This window comes from Triticum aestivum, chromosome 3A (genome assembly GCF_018294505.1).
Source record: "Triticum aestivum cultivar Chinese Spring chromosome 3A, IWGSC CS RefSeq v2.1, whole genome shotgun sequence".
NCBI classification, from domain to species: Eukaryota; Viridiplantae; Streptophyta; class Magnoliopsida; order Poales; family Poaceae; genus Triticum; species Triticum aestivum.
In genome coordinates, this window is record NC_057800.1 from 245657955 (window position 1) to 245674883 (window position 16929).

Consider the following 16929-nt stretch of genomic DNA (forward strand, 5'->3'; position numbering starts at 1 on the left):
ACATCAACTGGATGGACCCGCATCCTCATGGTGGGAGAACTACACAGTCACTTTCCCCGTGGCCAATGTCACTTGGGATCATTTTCAGCAAGCATTTTGCACTCCACATGTCTCAACTGGAGCTATGAGCATGAAGAAGCATGAGTTTCGCAAGTTACGCTAGGGAAATCATACTGTAGGGCAGTACGTGGATGAGTTCAGCAAGTTAGCACGCTACGCCCCAAATGATGTGGCCACAGATGTCGTGAAGCAGGAGAAGTTCCTTGAGGGGCTAAATGATGAGCTGAGTATGCAATTGATGGTGGCAACATTCGCCAACTACCAGGAGTTGGTAGAAAGGGCTCTCATGATCGAAGGCAAGAAGCAGCAGATTGAGAACCGCAAATGGAAGTATGGACATGGAAGTACAACTCTGGAGCTCAGTAGAAGCCTCGTTTTACCCCGAACTCGGGAGGACATACACATCATAACCATGGAGGCCACACTCACAATGGAGGAAGTTCACATAATCATAGTGGCCCTAAGAATGGTAATGAGAATGGAGGAAACAACAGTCAGAACCGTTTCAACCCCGCTACACCCGCCAAGAAGGATCTAAGACACATTACTTGTTTCAAGTGCGGGAAGACTGGACACTATGCCACCGAGTGTCCTGAAGAAAAGAATGGAAATGGCAATGGAAGCTCAGGGAAGAAGCCAAATCCCTTCACCAGAGGTCAGGTGAACCACATCAATGTGGAGGAAGTTGAAGAGCAGCCTGACGCAGTGATTGGTAAGTTTTTGATTGAGTCATTTACCGATCTCGTTCTTTTTGACACTCGTGCATCACATTCATACATATCAAGGGGATTTGTGGACAAATTTAAATTGCCAACCTTAGCCCTTAGGCCACCCATGTTAGTAAGCTCACCAAGAGCGGACTATATGGCCAGTCGATGGTGTGATCGGTTGCCATTAACCATTGGTAACCATGCTTTTCCATCAGACCTCATAATTTTGGAGTCATAAGGATTGGATATAATACTAGGCATGGATTGGTTATCTAAGTATGGATGAAACATCGATTGTTCTAGTAAGTCGATACTTCTCACTGCCCCTGAGGGAAAAAGGATCAAGTATGTATCTAGGCATGCGCAGGACTCAAGTGAATTCACTTTCGAGAGTTGTTCAAGAGGAAGTGCCAGTTGTGAAGGATTATCCCGATGTATTCCCGGAGGAACTACCAGGCATGCCACCAGATCAAGATATAGAACTTTTGATATAGCTGTTACCAGGCACCGGACCAATATCGAAGAGACCGTATCGGATGCCCACAAACGATCTTGAGGAGATTAAGAAGCAGATTAAGGAGTTATTGGAGAAAGGCTATATTCGACCAAGTTCATCACCGTGGGGAGCCCCAGTGCTCTTAGTTGAGAATAAGGATGGATCCTTGAGAATGGTTGTGGATTATCATGCACTGAATGAGGTGACGATCAAGAACAAATACCCACTACAGATGATCAATGGTTTGTTTGACCAGTTGCAGGGAGCCAAAGTATTCTCCAAGATCGATCTTCGATCAGGATACCACCAGCTGAAGATTCGAGAACAGGATATACCGAAGACAACTTTTACCACAAGGTATGGGCTATATGAGTACACTGTCATGTCTTTTGGTTTGACTAACGCCCCTGCCTACTTATGAGTATCATGAATAAGGTGTTCATGGAGTTCTTGGATAAGTTTGTTGTGGTGTTTATTAATGATATATTGGTATATTTTAAGAATGAAGAAGAGCACAAGGAACATTTGCGTTTGGTTCTCGAGAAGCTCGGGGAACATCAGCGATATGCCAAGTTCAGCAAATGTCAGTTCTGGTTGAAGGAAGTTGGATTTCTTAGACATGTTATATCAGGAGAAGGTATAGTGGTAGACCCTTCCAAGGTTCGGTCTGTCACTGAGTGGTTGGCACCCACCTCAGTTGGAGAGATACATAGTCTTCTGGACTCGCAGGATATTACCGGAGATTCATTGAGAATATTTCCATGATTGCGAAACTCATGACGGATTTATTGAAGAAGGACACCAAGTTCAAATGGACCGAAGAATGTGAGGCCAGTTTTCAAGAGTTGAAGAAACGTTAAGTTACAGCCCCAGTGCTAATCCTTCTGGACATACGCAAGGATTTCCAAGTTTATTGTGATGCTTCTCGCCTGAGACTTGGAGGTGTACTTATGCAAGACGGAAGAGTTCTCATATGCCTCACGTCAACTTCGACCTCATGAGTTGAATTATGTCATGCATGACTTGGAGTTAGCAGCCGTAGTGCATGCGCTCAAGACCTGGAGACATTTTCTTATTGGAAACCATTGTGATGTATACACGGATCATAAGAGTTTGAAGTACATTTTCACGCAGAAGGAGTTGAATCTCAGGCAAAGGAGATAGTTGGAGCTCATAAAGGATTATGATATGAAGTTGCGTTATCATCCAGGAAAGGCCAATGTTGTAGCAGACGCTTTGAGCTGCAAGAGTTATGCTAATACTCTTGTAACCGGAGGATTACCTCAGGAGATAGCCGACGATCTCAGAGGACTTCGTTTGGAGATAGTTCCGAGTGGTTTTGTTGCAGCGTTGGAAGTTTAGTCCACATTGTTGGAAAAGATTCGAGAAGCCCAGAAGACTGATAAGGAGATTGCAGAGAAAAAGGAAAAGATAAGTAAAGGAAAGGCCAAAGGTTTTTGTGAGGATGAGCACAAAACTTTATGGTTTGAGGACCGTATTTATGTGCCTAATGATTCAGAGATCAGGAAGTTAATACTTCAGGAGGCTCATGACTCACCATACTCAATTCACCCAGGAAACACCAAGATGTATTTGGATTTGAAGAAACGTTTCTGGTGGATGGGTATGAAGAAGGATATTGCCGAGTATGTAGCTGTATGTGACGTATGTCAGAGAGTTAAGGCAGAACACGAGAAGCCAGCGGGATTACTTCAGACTATGCCGATACCCGAATGGAAGTGGGATAAACTTGGCATGGATTTCATCACCGGATTACCTAGGACACGATTAGGTTATGATTCCATCTAGGTAGTAGTTGATCGCTTGACCAAAGTGGCTCACTTTATCCCTGTGAAAACCACTTAGACGAGTGCAAAGTTGGCCAAGATATATATGACCAGGATCGTATGTCTGCACGGAGTTCCAAGGACCATCATATCAGATAGAGGAACTCAGTTTACCTCAAAGTTTTGGAATCAGTTACACCAGACTTTGGGTACCAGACTAGAGTTCAGTATAGCCTTTCATCCGCAGACAGATGGACGGACCAAGAGAGTCAATCAGGTTCTGGAGGATATGTTGAGAGCTTGTGCGCTAGATTATGGATCTAGCTGGGATGATAATTTGCCCTATGCAGAGTTCTCGTACAACAACTACCAAGCAAGTTTGAAGATGGCCCCTTTCAAAGCTTTGTATGGAAGGAGGTGCAGGACACCCTTGATGTGGGATGAAGTTGGAGACTGTCAATTGTCCGGACCAGATTTAATCAAGGAGTCTAGAGAGAATGTTAAGTTGATTCGTGATAGACTGAAGGTAGCTCAGTCCAGGCAGAAGAGTTATGCTGACACTAAACGCAAGGAGGTAGCCTATGAAATCGGAGATAGAGCATATCTCCATGTGTCACCACTTCGAGGAGTTAAACGATTTGGAGTCAAAGGAAAGTTAGCCCCAAGGTTTGTAGGACCATACCGAGTTTTGGAACGTATGGGAGAAGTGACCTACAAGTTGGAGTTACCCGAAGGTTCGTCAGGAGTTCATGATGTGTTTCTCGTTTCCCAGTTGAAGAAGTGCCATGCAGAGATGGCCGATATTCCTCTAAGAGATACAGTGCCCCTGGAAGCAATTCAATTAGAGAGTGACCTAACCTACGAGGAGAAACCCGTCAAGATTCTCGAGTTTGCCAACCGAGTTACATGCAGCAAGGTCATCAAGTTTTGCAAAGTTCAGTGGAGCCACCATACCAAGGAAGAAGCCACGTGGGAGCAAGAAGAAGACCTACGGAAAGACCACCCACACCTATTTGCTAGCCAACGCAAATCTCGAGGGCGAGATTCATCTTAAGGGGGTTAGGTCTATAACATCCCAATTTTCAATTTGGATGTTAATCATTAGGTCATCATATGCATTCGTGCTCTTTGCATTTTTAATTTGTTTTATTTGGGCATTTTGATCCAAGAGACCTTAAGCAACTCAAGGACCATTTGGGAGAGTTGGAGGTTTTCATAGAATTCCATTTTTGAATTTTTCAATATTGGTAAATTGGATCAAAGTGATTTTTTATTTGAAATTATTTTTCCAAATATTTCAAAACAAATAAAATAATGAGAGAAGATAAAATGACTTCTTCAAAATAGAGGAAATAATGGAAATTTAATTTTAAATAAAAATAATTATTTTATTTACAAAATTTATTGAGATTTTGTTCGATTAAATTATGGAAAAATTGCATTTTTAAATTTGCATTTTAGCCCAGAAAAATGGTCATGTTGTCCTAAATATTAGTAGAGGATTGTGAAAATTATTTTGGGATTTTAGGATTTTTATGTATTTTACTTTGAACTTTTCCGTTTCGGTGAAATTATTTAAAAAAACTTCGACCGACTGGGCCGAAGCCCAGCCGGCCCGCAGCCGCAGCCGTCCTCCGCTTGTCCGAGACGCGCACGAGCCGGACTCCGGCAGGAGTCCGGGAGCCGCCCGGCGTCGCTGCTTGGCCCCTTGGCCAAGTAGGACATCCCCCTTCCCCTTTATATGTGCCCCCTCTCTCCTCCCCAACTCACCCCGCCACCCGCAGCCACCCCGTCGCCGCCGCTTGCACGCCGATGCCTCGCGCCGCTCCCTGCCGCCTCCCGCCGCAGCCGCACCGCGCCCCGCTGCCCACTGTCGTGTTGCGCCGACGCCTGACCGGTATAACCGATCCCGGTTTTCTCGGTTTAGTTTGGTTTTTTAGTTTTGGTTTATTAGGATAGATCAGTTTTTATTTTATTTTATTTTTGGTTAAATAGCGAACGTTCACTCGATTTTCTCTGTTAATGAACGAATCGTTCGTTAATCTCTGTTAGCGAACGTTCATCCGATAGATTTTGCTTTTTAATTTAATTTTCGGTCAGGGACCTATTCGTAATTATTTTTATTGCAGATTAGTCCCTGGTCTTCAAACCCTCACCATTTTTTGCTCGTTTATCCAAATCTAGTGAAACCAACACCAAAATCTTCATCTTGTTCCCCTCTGTCCAGATAATCCACTTGAACATGATTTTATAATTTTATAATTTGGTTTCAAGTAGATTTGAATTTGAACTTCTTTTTATCGTAAAGAGATAATGCTTCAAAAAGACTATGTCTTGATCATCCGATCATGGATGTGGTCGAGTATTGTGGGGAAAAGTGCGCAAACCTCTGTAGAGTGTATAAAATAATCATGGTTAGTCGTGTCACCAGTTATGGACATCTTGAGTATTTGGTATTTGAATTATTGATTTGATCTAATCAACTTACTTAATGAAACTGTTGGGCTATAATTATTATTTTGGGATTGAGTTGGAGGAACCTTCTCAATAATGTCATTAAACTTCGTACTTAAATAAAATATATTCCTTTTTTGTTGGGAAAAACTATCTTTATGCAAATGATAACCGTAGAGCCTCCACCAGCCAAATATGCATGCAGTGATAGCTGTTATTTGTTCATTACTCTATGGTGTTATCTTGCCAGCATATTCCATGTGCTGACCTACACGGCTGCAACGTATCATGTTGCAGAATTTTCAGACGAGGAGTAAGGAGCGATAGGTCGTTGTCATGCACTCAGTATTGCCGTGGAGTTGGATGGACTTATTATCTTCAAAGCTTCCGCGGTTATCTTATTTTAGATGGCCTCCAGCCATATTATTGTAATAAGTACTCTTTTTGAGACACTCGTGTAATAAGTGTGTGATTGAACTCTGTTATAAATCCTCGAGTACTGTGTGTGCAACAATACCGATCCAGGGATGACACTTCAGCACAGAGGCTACGGTCCATTGGGATTGGGTCGCTACAGTAGTAGTAGTAGATGCAGAATCGTTTTGGTGTACTTGTCTCAGACATGATGCCTATATATGATCATTGCTTTGGATATCTTCATAATTATTTGCTTTTCTATCAATTGCCCGACAGTAATTTGTTTCCCCACGGTTTGCTATTTTCAAGAGAAAAAGCCTCTAGTGAAAACTATGGCCTCGGGTCTATCTTCTATTATATATTAAAACCAAAAATACCTTGCTGTGTTTTTTATTTTATTTATTTTATTTTGTATTTTTGTTTGATCTATCTATCAAAAACTATGTAATTTGATCTTGCTCGTTACAGTCAAGGGATTGACAACCCCTTGTTCGTGTTGGGTTGCAAGGATTTGTTGTTTGTGTGCAGGTACTGCTAACAAGTCATTGCTTGGTTCTCCTACTGGATTCATAATATTGGTTTTGTAACCGAGGGAAATACTTATCCCTACTATACTGCATCATCCTCTCCTCTTCGGGGAAATCCCAACGCAGATCACAAGTAGCAGAATTTCACCACAATTGTAAAAAATAAGAGGCGAAAGATACCAGTTGAAAATATGATAGCATCTATTTATCTTGAAGAGAAAGTTCTGGCTAAATGAACTACTAAGACGGGAGGTGAAGTTCTGCCTAGCACCAATATGGTGCAAAGACACCAAACAAGAACAAAGGGAAGAACAAGCATGTTCTCAATAATGGCATTTTCTAGAAACCTTGGTATTTTTTTGAAACCATGATAATTACAATGTGTCTACCGTGAATGCCCCCGCCCCTCTTCTTTGGAGATCATAGTAAATTGCACAATTTAGCTTATCTGAGAACCTGCAATCTACCATGGCAATTAGTTTTCATTTTTCCCATGGCATTTTTCATTACCACGGAAATTTCTAGAAAAAATTCTTGGACTATAAGTGATATGTTTGCTTTATAGTATGATGGCAGTTTTACAAAATTTTGGTTCTGGTCGCATGGCATTATTTTTTTGTAATTTATATGTTGCGATGAAGAGAACATGTAAACTACCATGGCAATAAGTTTAATTTTTTGTCATGGCATTTTTCACCCCCACGGAAATTTGTAAAATTGTTTTCTTATTATAGGTAATATGTTTACGATTGCATTGTTTACTGAAGTTTTGGTTGTGTTCACATGGCATTTTTTGCAAGCGATATGCCATGATGGAAACTCGAAATATAGGGCAATGGCAACTCAACTACATACTACCATGTCTCTAAATCCTGGAGGTTTTGGTTGACATGGCAAAAAACTTAATTTATTGCCACCGGGGTAGCTCTATATTCTTTTGTGATGACAAATTTTTTGTATGGCAAAGTGTATACACACACTTTTCCCTTTGGGCCAATAGTATGAATGTTTTGAAATGGCTGCATGGCATTTTTTGTATGATTGTTTTGATTGTCCTCACATGCCAACTTGCTTTATAGTGGCAATCCCATAGATAATCACCACAACATCATATAAATGTTTTGAATCATGATTTTTTGCCATGTGCTATTTATTGTAGGCACCATGTCATTTTTTTAATCATACCATGGTATTTTTACTATTAAGGACATGGTAATTTTATTTTAGGCACCATGGCATTTTTATTAGTTACGTGATGACAATTTTTCAAATTAGACCATGGCATTTGTATTAGTTACATGTTGGCAATTTTTCAAACTTGACCATGTCATTTTCAATTCATGTAACCCTGGTAATATTATGCTTTAGATCATGGCATAGTTATTATGGATGTTTTCACACGTCATTTTTGCATGATTTTTTCTAAAATTTTCCATGGCAATTTGCTTCTCACGGCAATTATGTGGATAATCATCATAAGATCATAAAATGTTTTCCGACTCATGCTAGCAGTTCCATGTGCAATTTATTGTAGGCATCAAGGCAATTTCACTAATTAGATGATGGCATTTTTATTATTTTAGAACATGCTAGTTTTATCATAGGTACCATGGAAATTTGTTTAGTTAGAGGATGGCATTTTAAAAAATAAGAGCATGGTAATCCTAAATTATGTACCATGGAAACATTATTTCTTTAGATCGTGGAAATTTCTTTAGTTGCACCATGGCATTTTTATTCATTAGGCCATGGTACTTTTACAATTCATACCAAGGAAATTTTATTAGTTTGGCAATGCTAATTAATTTTCTAGCATGACAATTTTTTGTGACATGCTATTTTGAAATATTTTTGTGTAGCATGGCATTATCTTAGACCATGTCATTTTCACAATTTTAAACCATGGCAATTTCAATTTATGTAGCATGGTGGTTTTTATTTTTCTTAGTACATGTTAATTTTTGGTCATGGCATTAATATCAAAAAAATTGCCATGTAACCAACAAAGATTTATTTTCTTCAAATCATGGCAATTTTTTAATTGTACCATTTTTGTCACACATGATTTTTTGTATTGTTTCAATAATGTTTCATATATTCTCATGGCATTTTAACATTTCTCTTTCTTGGTTCCTAAACATGGCATTTTTTTGAAATTATTTGTAATTTTTTATTTTGCACATGACAATTGTTTTGTTTTGTTCACACTATAATCACAATTATAGAGTTTTTTATTTGCGTATTTTTACAAACATTTTTGGTAAATTTATTCGATGCTGCATGGCAAATCTTATTTTTGTACTGCCATGATTTTCTGATTTTTCTAGAGCTGTTTTTCTTGATTTTTAGAAGCTTTTGTTGTTTGTGTTCAATAAGGAAAAGGGTTTGGGCCTGGAAGACAGGAAAAGGCCTAGGTGCCAGAATCGTTCGCTAGGGGGGGTGCTCATCCCAACCGGAGCTCCTAGTGAGTGGGCCGGCCCATTTGCAGGTGCAGTGGCACCGCATGATCGACGTGAAAAAACACCAAACCATGGGAATTTTTTAATTCTACCATTTTTTGTCACACATGATTTTTGCATTATTTCAATATGTTTCATATATTCTCATGGCATTTTAACATTTCTCTTCCCTGGTTCCTAAACATGGATTTTTTCGAATTATTTGTACTTTTTTATTTTGCACATGACAATTATTTTGTTTTGTTCACACTATAATCACAATTATAGAGTTCTTTTTTTTGCGTGTTTTTACAAACATTTTTGGTAAATTTATGCTATGCTGCATGGCAAATCTATTTTTTGTACTGCCATGATTTTCTGATTTTTCTAGAGTTGTTTTTCTTGATTTTAGAAGCTTTTATTATTTGTGCTCAACAAGGAAAGGGGTTTGGGCCTGGAAGACGGGAAAAGGCCTAGGTGCCAGAATCGTTCGCTAAGGGGGGTGCTCATCCCAACGGGAGCTCCTAGTCAGTGGGACCTCCTATATGCCGCTATATACGGCAAGAGGTCGATGTTTCACACAGGGCGGCTCACGGGCTGGCCCATTTGCAGGTGCAGTGGCACCGCATGATCGACATGAAAAAACACCAAAGAGAAGAAGGCTGTTGTAGGGATTCGAACTCGTGACCCCGGAATGAGTGCGCGCTGTGCTAACCACTGCGCCAAACAAGTACTTGTGTTAAATTGGATTCACGACTCTTCAAGAACTAAACGACTGCGGCAAAACAAAAAACACAACTATGTGTAGGGGATCAAACCAAGGAGCTCTTGCTCGTTAACAAGGTCACAAGCCACCATAACTATGATATTACATGTTTAAAATAGCAGCCAGTGCATGTCAACTATAAAAACTATAAGCCACAGAGAGATAAACTTATTTCTCAATATTGAACGTGATTTTCTTTTTGAAAAGAGTTTTTTTAAGAACTCAAAATTTTGTGAACCCAAACTTTTTTGAAAAAGGAAATTTTTTGAAAGGGAGAACAATTTTTTGGAAATCCAAACATTTTTTGAAAAACAGGAAAAAAATTATAACCAGAACATTTTTTGAAATTATGAACATTTTTTTGAAAACACAAACATCGAGTAATATTTTTAAGATGTCTAAAATGTAAACTGTGAGTAATTTTTTGAACGTACAAATTTTTCACAAACGCTAACAAAAATATGAAAACGAACAAATTTTGAATTTCCCAAACATTTAAACATGAATGTTTTGGAATTTTCGAAAAAAATAAAGCAAGAACATGTTTTGAATCTTGAAAACAAATTTCGAAGCACAAACAATTTTTTAAAGCATGAACATTTTTTGAATCTTGAGAACAAATTTTGACACAAAGAACCATTTTGAAAAATCACGAACAAATTTGGTAGTGTCAATTGTTTGTGAATACGTGAACAACAATTTGAAATCTGGTACATTTTCTGAATTTCAAAAGTTTCGAACATTTTTGTGTAACGAGAACAAATTTTGAATTTTGAGAACATTTTTTCAAAACTGAACATTTTTTTGCAAACACGAACAAAATTTGAATATTTTGAAAAAAGTTTGAAAAAAACGAGAGCAATAGAAATGGAAATAGAAAACCAAAGAAAGAAAATTTGTTGAAAAGAGAAATTAACTTGAAAAGTAAAACTGAAAGAAAACAGAAAAGTAAAAAAAGAAAAGAAAAAAGAACCAGAAAAAGGAAGAAGAAAAAACAAAAAGAGTAAAAAAAGAAAAGGAAAGGAAAAAAATAAAAAAAAAACAGGTTCAGGAACCTTCTAGATGGTTCCCAAAACCAGTAAGAACCGGCTGGGAACCCCCTCTAGAAGGTTCCCAAAAGCAGAACCTGTAGGTACGCTACAGATGGGCCGGCCCAAATCGCTGGCTAGTCGCATCCCTGTGTGATTCGTCGACATTTTGATGCAGTGTGCGTCAAATAGGGTTTTTCCTGAGTCAGCGCCGGCTGGGCAACTGGCGCTCGTGTGCATTACAGTGGGCTGCAGCCCAGTATTGTACCACCTCGCCCGACCGCTTCATCCGCTAACTTTTTTCCTTTTCTTTCTCTAAAAATGCTAGTTTTCTTAATCTTTTCATCCGTTGGTCTCCTAGGAAAAAACTACTGGTTTAATTCTGAAAAAACCACGCAATTTAAAATGTTCAGTGATTTCAAAAAATAGTTCAGCAATTTTGAAAAAATAAGTGCATCAATTTTGAAAATAAACTAATTTGAAAAAAGTTCATCAAGTTTGAAAATAGTTCACAAATTTGAAAAAATGTTCATCGATGTTGTAAATAGATTATCGAATTTAAAAAAAAATCATCGACTTTGAAAAGAAAAGTTAATCAATTTGGAAAAAAGTTTCTAGATTTTGGAAAAAGATCATCAAATTTGGAAAAAAATTCATCAAATTTGTAAAAGGTTCATTGATTTTGAAAAAAATGCTCATGAATATGGAAAATGGTTTAAGAATTTGAATAAAAGTTCATGGATTTTGGAAAAAAGGTTCATTAATTTTGAAGAAAAATTTCATGGATTTTCAAAGAATCTGAGCATTTAAGAAAAAATGAAAAGGGAAAAATAAAAAATAATAACCAAATAATAACATTCAGAAAAAATCATGAACTGAAAAAAGAAATAAAAGGAAATAAACGCAAGTATGTCATAACAGGTGGGATAGACGAGTGGTTAGTATGCTTCCCTTTGAACAAACAGGTTGCGAGTTCGAATGAGGTCGCTTGCAACCATTTTTTAGAGTTTACATAATTAATATAGGGGTCGGCCCAAGTAAGAGCGCGTTCGGCGCCAGTTAACAAAATGCACGTTAACGAGCATTGAAGGCGCCGTATAGGAAATGCCCATCCCAACGTATGTACCTGTGACGCCCCGAGACCGACGCTCCAGACGGCTTTCATGTTTTTTCGTTGTTGTCATGTGTTTCGTTTGTTTGTTGTTTTCATCATGTCATCTTATTGCATTGCATCATGATCATCATGCCTTGTTTGGCATATTTAAGTTTTGTTGTGTGTTCTTGTGTGAACCCCTCTTATTCTTACCTCCACCTAATTTTTGTTCCATGCACATACCAGCAACAATTCATCAAGTTCACCCAAGCTTCTATCCCATCCAAACTTCTCCTTTTCCCTTTATTTCAATTATTTCTCTAGTGGCATTTTCTACTCCAGATTAATGTTCACTTATTTTCAGTAAATCCTACACATTTACTTCAAGCTTTGTGTCAAATTTCTTTCATTTTGGAGTTGTTTAGGTTGGGTTCAAAAAGGCTCAAATTTGAATTTAATTCAAATTTGGATTATTTTTGTATCTCTAAAAATGCCGAAAGAAATTTATTCAAATGCTGCACAAAATTCTGAACTCCATTGATATGTTCATATCTCTCACAACCCTCTCCAATTCCTCTGTGATTTTACTCTTTTATTTCTATTTTAAGAAATAGAAAAAGAGCAGCAGCACAGCCCAGCGACCAGCAGCTTCAGCAACCCAACAGCCGAGCCGCAGCCCAGTTCCATCCCCTGGTAAAATTCGCACGCGGTCACTATGTACCCCTTCCCTGGACCCACCTGTCATTCTCTTTTCTCCCTCCTTTTCTTCCACCTCACGCACCCCTTCCCTCTCGAAGTAACTCCAGCTCACCCGAGCACACACGGCCGCCGTGGCGAGGCCAGCACCATCCACATCTCCTGGCCTCCTATAAAACCCTCTCGCGGATCCCCCTAGGGTTTCTCCTTCCTCCTTTTACCCATCTCCGCCGCCACCCAAGGGCATCTCCCCTGCCTTCCTCCTCCTTCCTTGTGAGAGACAAAGAGAGCACACGAGCATGTGCCCGTCGCTGGCGTGGTCTCCGACAAGTCCAGATGCAGCCAAGGTCACCAGGAGTACCCCGACGTCGACTACTTCCTCTACCTCACAGATCATACGCCATCTCGCCTTCACGCTGTCGACCATGTCGTCTACCTCCTCTGCTTCATCTTCTTCATGGAGCCGAACGCCGCCATGATCAGTGGTCGTGCTTCCGGCCTCCTCGTCTTGTCCTACGAGACCTAGGTCAGCCGACGCACCTCCCTGAACCCACCTGCCGTCTAACTTGTCCCATAAGAGTCATTTGCATCATGCCAAGATTGTGCCTTCGTGCTCCCGCCTTAGATGTTTTGTTCATGTGTGGGTGCTCGTCTCTCTACATGCAGCGCCTTGCTTGGACCTCACCTTGACAGCTCCCGCCCTGGCACCCGCATCGTTGCAGCCCCATGCATGCACACCTTGCCTGGCTCGGCCTTCGGCCATAGCTTCCATCCTCGCCGCGCCGCTTTGCCATGGCCGCGAGATCCTGTCCGTGCGCACGCACTCATGCGCACATGCACACGCTCATCCCATAGCAGCATCACCTCACAATCCCACACCCCCGCCGGTGCTCCACTGCTCCGGTGGTCGCCGCAGTTGGCTGTCGGCACCGTCGCCATCTTCCTGTGTGCGGTAGAGCACAGGGCTCGGCCTTCTGGGGATGGTTCAAAAGATCCAGGCGCCCCTCTCAGTGCAAAGCCTTCCCTCTAGCGCAGCGGTCAGTGCCCCTCTCTTCTACCTAGGAGGCCTGGGTTCGAGCCCCAGGCGCCACTTGTTTTGGCTGTGGCCTTATATTTTATCACTGTGGCTATGACATCCTGGCCCCACTGTCATACACACACCCTCACAGGCCCAATGTGAGCAGCACCAGGCCTTCTCCCGTGCATGTTGGGCCAGTCAGTTTCGGCCCGAGCCACATTTTTTCCCGCAGAACATTTTTGCTATTTAACTAGTGCACTGCATTTTTACAGTTTGGACCCTAAACATCACACATTTAATAACTCACAAATGGTGCATCGGATTAAAATAACTTATATATGAAAAATGCTTAGAATTTTATGTAGATTCATATTATCCAACTTTCATGCATGTTTAAAATGTTGTTTGATTAAATTTTCTCAAATAACATGCTAAAATGATTTAATTCATAACTAAATAACCGTAGCTCCATTTTAAATAAACTTTATATGTAAATGGGATAGAAAAATGCCTAGTTTAACATGGTGGCATTAATTTTCATGTTTAACAACTCTAAAATTTGGTTTAGGGCAGAACAGTACCAAATTCATAATATGGACATGAGGATTTTCCAGACTTGTTGTTTGTTATTTCCTGCCTCATTTAAACTTGTCTAGATAGGTAGTTTTCATATGCTTCACATCTCGCCATGCTAACCAACATTTAATATTGTTGAGTACATAAACTGGAGAGAACTAAATAAGTCAGGTGGTGTTCCGTCAATATGCAACTCGTTACATATTGAGCTCAATTTAATTTGTAGTATTGTTTGTGCACTTTTCTATGCCATGCCTCATTAAAACGGACATGCATCATACTTGGTTATGCATCATGACATGTTTATGTGATGGTTGTTTACTATGTTTCTTTATTCTTTCCGGGTTGTCTCTCTCGTTAGCTTCGGTTTCGTTCTGGAGTTGTGAGGATCCGTTCGGCTACGTCCGTTTGTCTCCTTCATGGACTCGTTCTTCTTCCTTGCGGGATCTCAGGCAAGATGACCATACCCTCGAAATCACTTCTATCTTTGCTTGCTAGATGTTCGCTCCATCGGTATATCGCGCTACCTACCACTTGTTATATCATGCCTCCCATGTTGCCATGTCAAGCCTCTAACCCACCTTCCTAGCAAACTGTTGTTTGGCTATGTTACCGTTTTTGCTCAGCCCCTCTTATAGCGTTGTTAGTTGTAGGTGAAGTTGAAGATTGTTCCATGTTGGGACATGGATATGTTGGGATATCACAATATCTCTTATTTAATTAATGCATCTATATACATGGTAAAGGATGGAAGGCTCGGCCTTATGCCTGGTGTTTTGTTCCACTCTTGCTGCCCTAGTTTCCGTCATACCGGTGTTATGTTCCTTGATTTTGCGTCCCTTACGTGGTTGGGTGTTATGGGAACCCCTTGACAGTTCGCTTTGAATAAAACTCCTCCAGCAAGGCCCAACCTTGGTTTTACATCTGCCTAACAACCTATACCTTTCCCTTGGCTCGGCCAACCCGAGGGTCATCTTTATTTTAATCCCCCGGGCCAGTGCTTCTCTAAGTGTTGGTCTGAACCAAGCCGCCTGCGGGGCCACCTCGGGGAAACTCGAGGGCTGGTTTTACACATAGCCTGTCTCATCCGGGGTTGCCCTGAGAACGAGATATGTGCGACTCCTATCGGGATTGTCGGCACATTGGATGGCTTTGCTGGTCTTGTTTTACTATTGTTGAAATGTCTTGTAACCGGGATTCCGAGTCTGATCGGCTCTTCGTGGGAGAAGGAATATCCTTCGTTGACCGTGAGATCTTGTGATGGGCTAAGTTGGGACACCCCTGCAGGGTTTTGAACTTTCGAAACCCGTGCCCGCGGTTATGGGAAGATGGGAATTTGTTAATATCCGGTTGTAGAGAACTTGACACTTAACTTAATTAAAATGAATCAACCGCGTGTGTAGTCGTGATGGTCTCTTTTCGGCGGAGACCGGGAAGAGAACACAATCTTGTGTTATGCTTGAACGTAAGTAGCTCCAGGATCACTTCTTGATCACTTATAGTTTCTCGACCGTGCATTGCTTCTCTTCTCGCTCTCATTTGCGTAAGTTAGCCACCATATATGCTTAGTGCTTGTTGCAGCTCCACCTCATTACCTTACCCTACCCATAAGCTTAAATAGTCTTTATCTCACGGGCGTGAGATTGCTGAGTCCTCGTGACTCACAGATACTTCCAAAACAGTTGCAGGTGCCGATGATACCAGTTCAGGTGACGCAACCGAGCTCAAGTGAGAGCTCGATGAAGATCTTTTCGTTGTTTTGTGTCTTTTTTGGTTGATCAGTAGTGGATCCCAGTTGGGACGATCGGGGATCTAGCACTTGGGGTTGTCTTTCTTTATTTTGGTCCCGTAGTCGGACCTTTGTTTGTATCTTGGATGATGTATGGATTATTTATGTATTGCGCGAAGTGGCGATTGTAAGCCGACTCTTTATCCCATTCTTATTCACTATATGGGATGAATAAAAATTACCCCTCTTGCGACATGCCTACCATGCGGCTATGCCTCTAAGTCATGCCCCACACATAGGAGATATAGCCGCATTATGGGTGTTACAGTACCGTTCACTAGAACCACGCCCCCCAGCTAACGACAACCAACTATCGGGGTCCAATATATTAACAGGGAAAATATAGACACAATGTTTTGGCTCCTGGGCTTATATGCTCCTACATATGAATAGTAAAATCTATAAAAATAGAAAGAAAAAATTTAAACTTTTTTTGGGGTGCAAGATGATCGTGTGCGTGATGTGCATGCAAAACTTGGTGCAATTTCGATATTTGAGGAGCTCGTGAAAAAAATGAGAGTGTTTGAGAAGCATTTGAAAAAACACTGTTCGGAGACAATTTTGTCTTCTTTGTCATGAGCTCTATGAATGTCCAAACACCTTGTAAATTTGCACGGGCATCACGCACTTAAGCATCTTACACAGAAAAAATGCAGATTTTTTATTTTTTTTGCTATTTGTTTTGATTGAACTGTTCACCGAGTGCAGATGAGATCGGGGTTCAGAATTGAATATTCGGCAATAAATGTCCTACCAAACACGTCCTAATTTTTTTTATAAAAAATGCTAGCGCTCACCTTACTAATAATGTTGCGCGTGTTGACTGCCTCCGCGTCTGTCAGATCCAAGTTTGATCGTATGGCTCACGACAACCCATTCACATAGCCCAACTTTGTATAATGGCCCTTATTGCGATCCTTTCGTTCGCAACACCTCGTTTGTTGCAGAGCGACCAAGGTAAGAGGAGGGCAGCGACGGTTGGAAACCCATAAGATACATTACGCCATGGTGTTGAGAAGGAGATTTGGTTACAGTCGCACATGGGTTTTGTTTCAAAAGGAAAAAAAGCGATTC